At 45.6% G+C, this 13,883-nt stretch overlaps 1 protein-coding gene across 3 annotated transcripts in view; it reads right to left on the bottom strand.

The window, feature by feature from the left end:
* RHOQ (ras homolog family member Q) overlaps window positions 1-13,883 on the bottom strand; it is a 41,666-nt gene that overhangs the window by 25,547 nt on the left and 2,236 nt on the right. The window lies entirely within an intron of this gene.

Below are 13,883 nucleotides of genomic sequence, written 5' to 3'. Positions count from 1 at the left end.
TCCCAGGGTAACAGGGGAGACTGACAAACTGAAGAAACCAAAGAAATAATCCAAGAAAATTTGTTAGAACTGGAAGATATGAGTTCCCAGATTGTGGGTAGCCAGTCAGGCCCTACCCCAAAGCCTATGATTGTGAAATTTCAGGAGGTTAAAATGGCACATCCTAACTTTCAGAGAGGAAAAATGGGTTCCTGACAATGGATCAGGGATCAGGTTGGCATGGGACTTCTAAACAACTTAAATAGAAGCTGAAAGACATTGGAACAATGCCTTAAAAATTCCAAAGGGGGAAAAATATATAGTCTATTTTCAAAGTATCAATCAGGTATAAAGGAAAGAAAAACATTTTCAAACATACTGGTATCCCAAAAGTTGCCTACAATGACTCTTAGGAAACTAATAAAATATACATTCCACCAAAGTGAGGAAATAAACCACTAAGACCTGAGATCCTGGAAACGGCGATCTAATACAAGAGATAGAGGCAAAGAGAATCCTAATAAACATGAAGGGAAATCCCAGGATAACAGCTGTGCAGCAGGCAAGAGGCACCAGCCCAGCTAGAGCAGGTTAGAAGGCTCAGGAGGAATCGCTGCAAAGAAGAAACTGACAGAATACTTGATATGTCTGACTGCATGGGAGGGTGAGTTTTGCATGAAACAGCTGAGACATACAGTGAAAACTAAGTAAGGGAAGCAACAAGATAATTGTTCACTTGAGAAACAGAAAGTGATACAAGAAGAAAAATACAGTCATAGTACACTACATGGCTCAGCTGTGACTAGTCATAAAAATATAAACACTGATCAGTGGTCAAACTGAAATTACAATATAGCTCCTGGAGAAAGGTGGATAGGAAGTGGAAGATATGTGTGAAAGGGAGCTAAGGCCTCATCAGTCATCATGTGAATTCAATAGAGAATAATTGTTATCAAAATAAACAGCAGAGAGTTGAAAGTGGTTGTCTCAGGGTAGTGGGAAATGTCTTTTCCGTAGGAGAAGTAAAAAGGAATATTTTATTTCTTCATAATAAGTCCTTCCAGAACTGCTGACTCTTTAAACCATCTGCATATATAAGTTTGATAAAAATAAAATGACTTTTTTTTAAAAATTGGGGAACACAATAAAGTATAAAGAAGTAAATTTCTAAAATTATTCATTATCACCACCTAGAACCAATCACTTTAACATTTTGACTATTTTGTTCTGATTTTTCCTCTGCATATTATACATGTGCATTTTCTTTAAAGTTTTAATCATACTATACATATATTTATATATGGTTTTGATTCCTGCTTTTTCACACTTAACATATCATTAGCCTTTTCACATTTCTTTAAATGTCTGTTGAAGGCAGTTTTTAATGGCTGTGATTATTCCAATATAAATCGTTCTGTGATTTAGCAACTCCCGTTTTACTACGCATCAATGTGTTTATAATTTATCACTATTATAAATAACACTGTGAAGAATATCATTTTATGTAACTCTCTGGGTACTCTGAATGTTTTCTAGGCATAAATTCATAAAATCAGATCACTGCAAATTAAAGAGTCTTTGGCAAATTAACTTCCAAACTGGTTGTTTCAGTTTTCATTCCCAAAAAATGGGGCAGAGAGTATTTACTTTCCTTTCTCCTTTTCAACTTGATAGGCTGAAAAACAAAGTTTTTATTCACATGTCTTTACAGAGTATATTTTCATTGGCTATTTGTTTTTCTTCTCTTGTGAGCTATTGGTTTATGTCTTGTCCATTTTTCTGCTGGGGATACATGGTAGATTAACTCTTTGGCAACCTCATTTATATGCTGATCTCTTATGAGTTAACATAAACCAGACCCAGGTACCTGATGATCCTTGAAAGCCCCAATAAAATCGTTTCTGAATCTAAATGGCCCCACAGAAACCTTGCCTTTCTGGGAGGCTCAGGTCAAACAGCCCGTAGTCGGGCACCTTTGTAACACTCCTCACTCACAGTTCATGATTTATATGCATGTCCCATTTTCTACTTGCATTCTGGCCAGCTCTAGTCATCTTCTCTTCCAACTGGACTGTAAACTCCTACGGGGGAAGAACCCGATCTGATGGAATTTTGTGTTCCTCACCTCACTCTTATGTTTAATGGATACTCATATATTTGATAAGTAAAGCTATTAGGGTGTGGTTGGGGTGGGAGAGAATATGAACAGAGGCACAGAGAAAACAAGAACACCGGAAGCTCCAGACCCAAGCATTAAAAGGAACAAAAAAGTAAATTAAAAAAAAAATTTTAAGAAAAAGAATATCACAAGGGTAGAGAAGAGATCAGCCCTTGCCTCTACCTGAGCCTAGGGGCGAAGGCAGCACCACAAGTGCACAACTAGCAGAACTTCACTTTTTACCTTGAAACCCTGAAAATAGTCCCCACAGCCTGGGAAAGAATGGCCATGGAAGAACGACTGAAAAAAGGAACAAAACGTAAAGAGAAGGATCAAAGAGCCATAAAAAGGAATGGAATGTTGATACCTTCTACAACATGGAGGAACCTTAGAAAACGTTATGCTAAGTGAAAGAAGTCAGACACAAAGGGCAAACATTGCAGGATTCCATTAATATGAAATGTCCAGAATAGGTAAATCCATAGAAACAGAAAGACAGATTCGTGGTTGCCAGGAGATGGGGGAGGAGGAATAGTGGGGAGCGACTGTCGGTGGGTATGGGGTTTTGTTCTGGGGTGTTGAAAGTGTTCTCTGAATTGTGTCTCAAAAAATAAAACAAAGGAAAGAGGAGGAAACTTACATATGAAGCAGTTTGATACAAGAGCAATTTCTCTGAGTAATTACTTTCTTCTTAAAACTAGCTTGCCTAGATGCTGATACTTCCATACTACCTTGTTCAGACAATAGGAGGCATTTGGGTCTCCCTTCCGGTCAAGACACAAGTGAGCAGGTCAGCATCCTCACCGTGTCCCCCTCATCCAACTTGTCACAGAGGGCCACAGGCCACTGTGGAAGCACACCTGACATAAAACCCAGTGAAGGACTCCTACAGGTCTAGACTTGCTGGAGAACAGTACATGCCCATGGCCAGTATTTCATCCAAACAGACCTGGCAGCCTGTCTGCTAATGAGCTTCGTGAGTCCAGAAATGAGTCCTGCTTTCCTTAAATGGTCAATGCATTCAAATCGCCACCTATAACCTGCTTTAAAGCCACTCAGTAATGTCCGGACAGGTCAGAATCCCCTCTCAAATGAGCTGACAGGAAAGCCAATATGGAGATGATATAAAGTCATGGGAAAGGTTCTTTCCATATAATCTTACCACCAGACCCCCCTAAATTTAACACACACCTAGTTCCTACTGGGGCCCCCAACACTTGTGCAAAGTGCTATGTGCTACATGCAGTCCTGCAGGGACAGGAAGGGGAAGAGTTTACAATCTGCATGGGGAGCAAAGATTTACACATGAATAAAACCAAATGCTAGAGTGCAGCCTGGAGACAATTCACTTAGTAGAAATTCTAAGGAGGGACTCACCTCTAGAGGGCTGGAGTCAGAGGTGAGGAGGTCACAGGGTGCCTCAGCCTCAGTTGGACTTCTCACTTTCCGCAGTGGATGAATAACCAAAGCTCTCGCCTGTTGGACAAAGTCCCTGTCCGAAGGAAGCAGAGCCCCCATCTCCCTGCTCTGTCCCTCCTTGTGTCCAGTCCCTTCCCCATTCCTCCAGGGCTGAGGAGGCTGCTAGAAACACCTCCGATTAATCAGCTCACTGGGGAAGACAACCCTGTGAAAAGTAAGCTGGATCAAATGGAATTTTAATTGAACTGGACGCTCAAAATGAAATGCTCTCTCAGTGGCAGCTCCTAGAGGGGGCACACTTTGAGCCAACTCATTTATAATCCCAATCATTATGTCATTTGAAAGAGGATGGGTTTTCTAGATTGGAACAAATTTGAAAAAAAAGAAAGAAAGAAAGAAAAAAAAAATGTGAAAGAGGGGGGCAGGAGAATAACGGGAGGGGAGGACACTTGCACAGAAAGCAGAGGTCAGCCAGGAAAGAAGTAATTACTGGCAAGATGGGTGTTTGAGTAACACAGCCCTTCCTCTCCCTCCAGCCACTCCTTGTGACTCGCCTGGGGAGTGTTAACACAAAAAGGACGTCATTGCCCATCTGATGCTTTGGAACTAATTTAGCACAGACCAAGCTGCCATCCTTCTAAGGGACAGGGTCTGTCACCACCCAGAGGAGTGCTAACCTCAGCCACAATGAACAGAGCCCTGTCCAGGCGTCCTGTCTATCGAGTCCCTTAATATGCGGGAGAGAAATAGCTTGGTGTTTAGACCTCATCAAGAAATACCTGCAGAGCCTACTGGGCACACACCCCTAGCCACACAGCACACTAATGGAGCCAAGGTACCCCACAAAATTCTGCTTCCATTTTTTTTTCTCCTGATAGCACTGTGGCCCTTCTCCACCAGGTGAACTGGGTAGGCAGCACCCATGGCTGAATCATTCAATTCATTCCAGTAACTACGGAGAATCTCAACCATGTGTAAAGAACTAGAAATGAGGGTGTATCGGGGTGTGTTTTGTGGGGGTGGGGGTTTAAAAATTTATAAATTAAAAAAAAACACAATGAGGGCCTGTCATTTGCAATAACATGGATAGAACTGGAGATCATTTTGTTAAGTAAAACAAGCCAGCAACAGAAAGACAAACATCGTGTGTTCTCACTTATTTGTAGGATCTTAAAAATCAAAACAATTGAACTCATGGACATAGGGAGTAGAAGGATGGGTACAGAGGCTGGGATGTGGAGCTGGGGGCTTGGTGGGAGGTGGGGATGGTTAATGGGTACAAAAAAATAGGTAGGGCCAGGCATGGTGGCTCACGCCTGTAATCCCAGCACTTTGGGAGGCTGAGGTGGGTGGATCACAAGGTCAGAAGTTCGGCAACAGACTGACCAATATGGTGAAACCCTGTCTCTACCAAAAATACCAAAATTAGCTGGGCATGGTGGCAGGCACCTTTAGTCCCAGCTATTTGGAAGGCTGAGGCAGGAGAATTGCTTGAACCCAGGAGGTGCAGGTTGCAGTGAGCCAAGACCGTGCCACTGCACTCCAGCCTGGGTGACAGAGCAAGACTCCATCTCAAAAAAAAAAAAAAAAAGTTAGAAAAAAACATGACACTATTTGATGGCATAACAGGGTGACTATAGTCAATAATAATGCAATTGTACATTTAAAAAATCACTCAAAGAGTGTAATTGGATTGTTTGTAGCACAAAGGATAACTGCTTGAGGGGATGGATCCCCCATTCTGCATGAGGTGCTGGTTTCACATTGCATGCCGGTATCAAAACATCTCACGTGGCCCACAAATGTGTACACCTACTATACACCCACAACATTTTTTTAAAAATTGAAAAAATAAAAAAAAGAATAAAATAACTCACGTTCCCTGCACTCCAGGGACAGTGTGTATGTAAGACAGGGGTGGATGTGGTACGGAGGGCAGGGGGCAGGGGGTGGAGGCGGGTTGCAAAGAGCAGGTACAGAAGTGTACAGTCATTAATTCAGTGGCTCTGACATTTCAGCCTGCATAAGAATCACCTGAAGGGCTTTTACAAAAGAGATTTCTTAGAATTTTTCAGTCAGAGGGTTTGGGGTAAAGCCTAAGAATTTGGATGTCTAACAAGTTCCCAGGAAATCCATGTTGGTTTGAGGATCACACTTTGAGAACCAGTGCCACCATTCAAGGCCTTGCTGAGCATCTAGCACATGTAAGAATCCAAACTGATCACGTTCTCCAGCTAAAAAACAACTTTCGTGGAAACAACCTTACTCAACTTAACTCTTACTAGCATTGCACCTCCTTGGAAGGATAAGCCTTGCTCCTCTGTGCCCCCAGTAAATAGGCCCCCCTGCCCTCCCATCACTCATGGTTGACCTACCCTTCAAAGCACTGTGCCTCTGGGGGCTGGGCCTGCCTGACGGATCTTCTAACACCTGCCCCTGGCCCAGATCTGGTGCTTAGTAAATGTACGTTGACTGACTGGATGAATGTTCTCTTTTAGGCTTGCCAGCCACCACAGGAAACAGCCGGGCAGGATTTGGGAGCCCATGCAGAGGTGGTGGCAATGGGGATGGCCCAAGAGGGCAAACAATATGAGCAGCAGGTGGCAGAGGAAGTTTTGTGCCATATTCAGAGACTATTCAGATAAGAGAGGGACAAACAGATTTGAAGAGGTAGGCTTCCCCTGAATAAGGAAATCCTTGAAGGGAGAAAAGAAAGGCCTGAGGTAGCCCCCATGGGACAGAAACGACACCTGTCATTTGCAGGCTAAAGCTGGCCTCCTGACAGTCCCCCAGACAGCATTCCCCTGTTCCTCTCTTCTGGGAAGAGGCCACAGCTTTAGGCAAATGGCATGAGCTTCTTCCACACATGCATCAGCAGTGGGGCCATTGACGCCACCTCAGGCCTGCTCCTTTTTGAGGAAGCATGGTGGTTTAGGGACAAACTGATAAAACACCCGTAACGTCACATGGGGCAGAAGTTTTTGTAGGAGCCGTTTTAGCAGCAATCCTTACGTGTTCCATCTATACACAATGTTCCACCAACTCTTCTATCTAGAAAAGCGATATGCTTGGAATGTACCTTTTACATGAAACGCTGAACAACAGAGTGCGTGTGATAAAAAAAGAGGCCTTTAACGTGGGCCAGATGATTAGGGAGAGTAACTTAACATCAAGAACCCAGGGCTTAAAGTCCGACAGCCTGCTTGGTGATCTTGGCTTTGCCTTTTACCAACTGTGTGGCCTGGAGCGAGTCATTTAACCTCCCCACACCTGCAAAATGAGACAGCCACCACTGGCTTCCTTTACTCACAGAGCAGGTGAGGGAACTCAAGGTGGTACCAGGGGCAACATGCTTTATGTGCTGTAAAAATGTCACTTGATGATGAGTCTGCCACTTTTAAGCCATTCAGTCTACCCTGAGCCTCGGTAGAGCAGGAAAATCTAGGGATCTGGAGAGGTGGCTGCTTCAGTGCTCCCACCATTCACTCAAAAAGGAACAGTGACAGCAATAAAGACCCCTTCCCCCACTTTTTTTTCTTTCTATTAAAATCAACAAGCAACACAGCACCAGATTAATATCTCTTTAATTACCAAGTTGTCAGTCACCAGGTGAAAAACCATAATTTAGTTATCAACCCTGCTCACATGTTGACACTGATAGCAGGGATCTGGGGTCCATAAAAAGACGCGTTAGGGTCACCCCCTCTGCTGTTCCTCTCTGCACTGCTCTTCCCACTCAGAATATGAGCTCTCCACACCCCTCTGCCTGCTGGAACTCATTTAGGTCAATGCTTCCCAAATCTTCACTTCATGGCACACAGAGAAAATGAGATGATGTGTTCAGCACACATCGGGTGGGGTAGGAGAGCCACTGCTGCGTGCCTGAGGTAAGGCTGCTCAAGGTAGGACAACCTGAGCCCTGGCTTGTCCCAGGCCCTACCCAGCTGCCCTGAGGGCTGAGGAAATCCCTTATCTGGGAGCTGGGAAACTCCGACATATCAAACAATCCCACAAGGAGGTACTATCATAATCTCCATTTTACAGATAAGGAAACAGGTTTCCGAAGGTTAAGCCCCTTGCTGGGAAGCGGCAGAGCTGAAGTTGGGTCCTGGCAGTCCGATGTAGGGGTCCACACGGGCAACCAGTACTCTACTGGCCTCCATCTCTTCCTGTAAGCCTAGATCTTCCACAAAGCTCCTCCCTGTCACCTCTTCCTGTGTGGGAGCCTGCAGCACTCAATTTCACACGATGAACGTGCCCAGCTGTGTAGTGGACCTTTCTGTGGCCCGATCCCCCACCTTCTCCCATGGAAGGTGGGAGCACACACCAGGCACTGAATCAACACCAACCGAACTGAGCCAGTGTGGAGCCCCCAAAGCTAGCTGGGCCCGCACTCTCAGCACCAAGCCCTGTGGGGTAACTACATACATCGTTTCTAATCCTTACAGTTACGCTGCAGGGTAGAAATTTCTCCTCACTTCACACAGAAGGAAAAGAGGCTCACAGAAGCCAGCCGGCTGGCCAACGGTCTCACAGCTACAAAGAGGTAGAGCTAGGATTCGAAGTTCATCTGGAGGCTCCAAAACCCACACTCTTTCCACTGCCCCTGTCTCCTCCTCAGGGGATCTGGGAGCAAGAGGTCTCAGGAAATATGCAAAGGCTGGAGTCTAAGAAAGTGCTGGGGGACAGACAGCCCTACTGGTGATCACTAAGGCCCCAGGGCCTGTGGAAAGACAAAACTGGTGGCCTGTCCCATACCTACGTGCCTGTTTCTCCTTTGAACCTTGGAGACTTCTACTGTATTAGCAAAGCTTTCCTAGGAAAGGGGTTGTGCTGATGCTATTATTTAGCAGGTACGACTTTAGTCCTTGGTTAACCTTTTAGCAGAAACAAGCTGACAGTCAAATGAGAATCAATTCTTCTTTTTTTTTTTTTTTTTTTTTTTTTTTTAAATAAACACAGTCTCGCTCTGTTGCCTAGGCTGGAGTGCAATGGAGCTTTGTATCATAGCTCACTGCAGCTTTGAATTCCCGCACTCAAGTGATCCTCCCACCTCAGCCTCCTAAGTAGCTGGGACTACAGAGGCAAGCACCACCACATCTGGTTAATTAAAAAAAAAAAAATTTAGTAGAGGTGGGGGTCTTGCTGTGTTGTCCAAGCTGGTCTTGAACTCCTGACCTCAAATGATCCTCCTGCCTTGGCCTCCCAAAGTACTGAGATTACAGACAAGAACATGCCACCCTGCCTGGCCAAGAATCGCCTTATTTTAAGACGTATTTGTTGCATGCCTACAAAGTACCAGGCACCGGGCTGAGCACTGCAACATGGTAGAGAAAGACACTGTCCTTGAAGAGACCAAGAACGCATCCAGGAGGTCCTGGCAGGCAGCGGGCCGGAGAGGGTTCTACCCAGGGAGCCGGGGGACCCCTGAGAGCTCAGACGGTCCGGCCTCCATACATGCAAAGCAGCTGTGGTCAGAAACTAAAAGAGGAATGGCAAATTGCTGAGGGCAAGGAAAGCCGCTCTCTGACCCAAGTGTGCCAAATTAGGGCAAAGCCAAGTCTGTCAGAGAGAAAGGAAATTCAGCTGAGAGTCAGGAATTTTAATTTTTAAGAGCCACACGTGGGCTTCCGTCTTGTTTCTTTGTAACTGCGTCCGTCTCCTCCCGAAGCATTGCTGTTGTGTCTGAGGCCTCTGGAGCACCCACAGCTGCCAATACATGTGCCCTTTCTGGAAACCGACACCCCCATGGAGAGCTGCTTTGTTGGCTTTGTTTTCATACCATTAGATCTCATCTCTTGAAACCCCAAATTCCACAACAAAATCGCAAAAGCCCAATTCTCCATGAGGTCTCTGACCCTGAGGGGCTTAAAGCAATGCTTCCCACCTTTTTCACATCACAGCACCCACAGCAACTGACAATACATGCTCAACCCCCTTAGGCTGTCACTCCCCCGGCCCCTCAAAGATGAGAGCTTGGCATCTCAGCACACCTGTAACACTCATGCCTGAGATACCTGCGGGGAAGCTTTCGTTCAAAGCGTGGGAAAGTCACCAAACCTCAGGAGAATCATGATGGAGCGAAACAGATCAAAGGTCCAGGATGAGGATAGGGCACAGATTATGTGCCCGATTATGAGGCATAATCGGAGACCAACCAGAGCTGGTGGGGACTGCCCCCACCCTAAGGTCCTTGCCTGCCAGCCCACAGTCTAAGCTGGCATAACCCAAACCCACATCAGAGTCCCAAGGAGGGGAACACAGGGCATTCAGAAATGGCAAAGGCTTTGGAGTCAACAAAGACTATCCACCTTCCCAACGCAGAGGAGGAAGCCAGCACTCCCATGTGATACGGTGCGGGTTGGAGATATAAATAGCTTCTAAAAAGGTTAGCAAAATGCACAGATGACAAATCTACAGTAGGTTACTAAGGGAAACCAGGATGCTCAGTGCCAGCATCTCACCTGTTGCAGCTGATGCCTGGAAGGAACCCTGGGGTTCCACCCAGGCTCTGCTCACCGGGCTGAGCAAGGATGGAACACGGGGCTACAAGGACCCAGAGTCTGGTGTTGTGAGTGGCATTTCCTAAACCCTACTCATGTTCCCCGCAGGCCTTCTCCAAAGTAGGAAAACCTTTTTCCTAATCACATCTCTGTCTGCTTCCCATAAACCCACTTGTTCCCAGTTTCCTCACCTGGCAGAAGTCTACCTTGAAGGGTGTTGTGAGGATGCCCTGCCTGGAGGTAGGAGGAGCCTGGTGAGTGGTGATCCCATGGCCGTTTCTCCTTCCCCTTTCTCATCATGCCAGGCCCTTCTGCTGAAATGCAGAAGGTGGGGCATGCCAAGCCTGCCTCCGGTGGAGATTCCCTTCTGTAGGGGAAGTGCCTTGTGGGCACCCAGAGGGCATGCAGGGCAGTCACAGCTGCTGGGTTATGTCAAGTGAAAACAAATCTCACTTGTCATTGAAAAAGCAACACCAGGGGACACAGAGTAAAAGATATTTATAGCTGTCATGGACACATCCCTGAACTTGTGTGTTGAAGTTAACAGACATAGAAACAATACATCCCAAAGCACACAAATGGACTTCCACACACTGAGACAGCGGCTAAATCTGGAACTCTAGGGATCCCAAGCTCACCCTCAACACACATCCTCCTGGGTGTGGATATTCTCGGACCTGAATAAACTGGGCTTCAGTCCTTCCCTCTCCAGAGTATCAAGTTCTGACTTCCTGCCAAGGATTAAGAGATCAGCCTGGAGCCCACAGCTAGAGAGCAGCTTGCCAGGCAGCTCCCCACTGGCCTGTCTGGACAGAGAGCGAGAGCTCCTTCCACTTCCCATCGCTCCAAACAGTGCAGTGGCGGGAGGGAAAATCCCAGCTCTCCAGTCCCTACCTGAGCAGACACTGGGGTTGCTACAGAGCCTACACTGAAGTCCTGAAGGCTGGGCAAGAAAGGAGAAGCTCCACAGAGGTCCAGGCAGGAAGCCAACCCCTCACCCCCAACACACACGCAAGGCCCCCAGTGAGAAGGAAGATGCCTCGGTCAACTTCCACTCCAAAATGCTTGGCAGTCAAAATGTCACAGCTGCTCCTACACCACCCATGGGCTTGGCCAACAGAAGGGAAACCTTCCCTTTGGCAGTGATGCTCTGAGTGTGCTGGGATGTCCCCAGGCAGAGCACATGATGGGGACTGAAGTCCAATACACTCTCTCTCCCATTCTCTCTCTCTGTCTGCTAATAGCAGCAGAGGTCAAGTGGAAAGCAGCCTGCTCTAGAAGGCCAAAGGTCATCTACAACAATCACCCTTTGACTGGTAGATTCTCTAATATGTCAATCGGGCAAATGATGCTTGATTTGAACTTGACTGGGGTTAAGGCAGGGACCATGAGTGAGCAAGTGGACTAGAGGTTCCAAACTGAGGGAGGCACTGTTGCTGTTATTCAAATACAATGAGTGCCCACATGCATGAGTGAACATTTTAGAGAGAAGGTAACTGACCTGTAGTGCCATGAGCTGCCTCATTCCATCTTAACTCTCTGAAAGTAGAACCAGCTGAAGGCTACATACCCTACTTGTTTGTCAAATTCTGCACAGAACTCTAAGCTATTTCTCTTCCATCAACGGGGATACGGGCTCCGCTTAAGACAGAAAACCATCTGATACAACAGGGCATCTATGGCAGGGAGCACTGGGCTTGGAACCATGGATCCCATAATGGAGACTATGGGAGTGATAATGTGCAAAGCTGTTCCACACCTCTGTTGAAAAGGTTCTAGGATCTGGCATTCTAGTGGAATTTCTATCAACTCCAGGCACAATACACTGTTCTCTTCCACTCTGTGAACATTTGCCCACAAAACTGCCATAGTAGAATACAATAATTTCCTGTACTATTTGTCACTCACACACTATGCACAAAGTATCAGTTGCTTTTAAATATGTTAAAGAGTTAAAGCCAGCCTATAACCTTGCAATGCAGATTCTAATTATCCACGTTTTTACTAGATCACAAAAGTAAGTAATTTAGCTAGAATCACATGACTAGCTAAGGTGGAGATCTGAGCCCAAGCCTGTTTTGTTCCAAAGCCCATGGACCATTTTCTGCTGCCCACTAGGCTTAAGGATGTGTGTGTGTGTGTGTGTGTGTGTATATGGATACATATATATACAAATCCTTGATGTTATTTTTTATTTACATGTTTATTTATTATTATTATTGTAAGATGAATCTGATATGCATCCCTAGAAGCCTGAGGTTTTAATGACCAAGTACAACATAGAAACCTTCTACCTAACACATGAACAGAGACCTGAGACAGACATTTCTCCCTATGCTGACATCAGCCGTGGTAGATCGCCATTTTAAATTCATTCCTTTGAACTCCTCAGGTGTAAAAGTACCTGGACATAGTACCAGGTACACAGCAGGCACTTACCATGTGGTCTCATCATTGCTAAGTTGCTTCTTAGTAATAAACCCTCAAATGCTGGGAGATGAAATATTACTAGCTTTGACGCAAAAACAAAAGTCTAGACACTGGGAGAAACACCAATGGGGCCCAACATACATCTTGGCCAACAGAGTAGGTGTCCCACCACTGGGTGAAAACAGTAGTATTTGAGCCTTACTAATATGTTCATCCTGTTTGGTCTATATCTTATGATCCTCCACTGGAAAGAGTAATTATGGCAATATATGGAAAGCCCTGGTTTTGTAAGTGGGGTCAACTTCAAGTGACTCTGGATCTAAGTTTTCTCCTCTGTAGAGGTGCCATCCATCACCCACTCAGAGAATGGCTGTGAAGATTATAGGTACCACATGTATGGATGGGCAAACAACCCAATCAACCCTGTGGCATCTCAGCATTCCCATGGTGTCCTGTGTGTATAACTACTTCAAATTGGAGCAGATTCAGACCCCTTCCCAATCCTAGCAACACCCCTCAGTAGCTGTGTGACCTCAGGCAAGCAACCTAGCTTCTCTGAGCCTGTCTCCTCACCGCAAAAATGGAATACCACGTATCTCATGGGGTTGTTGTATAGACTAAATAAAGTAATATTTGCATGTGGCTGCCCCTGGCCCGTTATGTAGGAAAAAACTCAGGAAATACTAGTAGGGTTTAAATGTGCTTAGAACAGCTCTGACTACACACATCCTGTTGAACAGGGAGTGCGGTCAAAAATTATCATGGTCACAAGTAAAGGAGATAAGAGAAAGGAAAGTAGTGAGAAGTTCAAATTAGAGGCGATTTTTTAAAAACCTTCCTCTTTTCAACCAATAAGGTCAACTTCTTGTTTATCAATAACACGACTTAAAAGTCAGTCTTAGTTGATTGAGCAAGCTCTGCCCCTTGCCCTCCACATCCTTCAATGAAGGTAGAAGGAATAATGACTACAGGGCAGGCAACCAAAGGGGGCCTGGGAGAGCTGAGAACTGGCTGTACTGACCTGGGCCATTTTGGTGAAAGGGGGTGGCCTCAGGCACCTTGAACTGCCAGCAGTTCTCTATCTTCAGACCTTCCTCTAACAGTTTAGAAATGAGAGGTCGCATCAAGGCACTCCCCTTAACAATGCATGTTTCAGAATCTAACCCAAACTCTAATCACAGTTCTGAAATCCCAATCTAGACAAGCTTCAAAGAACAGCACTATTGAGCACACAGTGTGTGCCAGATGCTAAACATTTGCCATACAATAGCTGCACAAGGGGATCATCTTATTTTTTTAATCCCATTTTGCTGATAAGGAAATTCTACTACTGGACTTCCCCCAAAGACATTCTCTAAGACTTTCAGCTGCTCCTATGTTCTCAAGGACGTAAG

Source organism: Papio anubis, chromosome 14 (genome assembly GCF_008728515.1).
Source record: "Papio anubis isolate 15944 chromosome 14, Panubis1.0, whole genome shotgun sequence".
NCBI lineage: Eukaryota > Metazoa > Chordata > Mammalia > Primates > Cercopithecidae > Papio > Papio anubis.
This window is presented reverse-complemented; position numbering and strand designations above follow the sequence as displayed.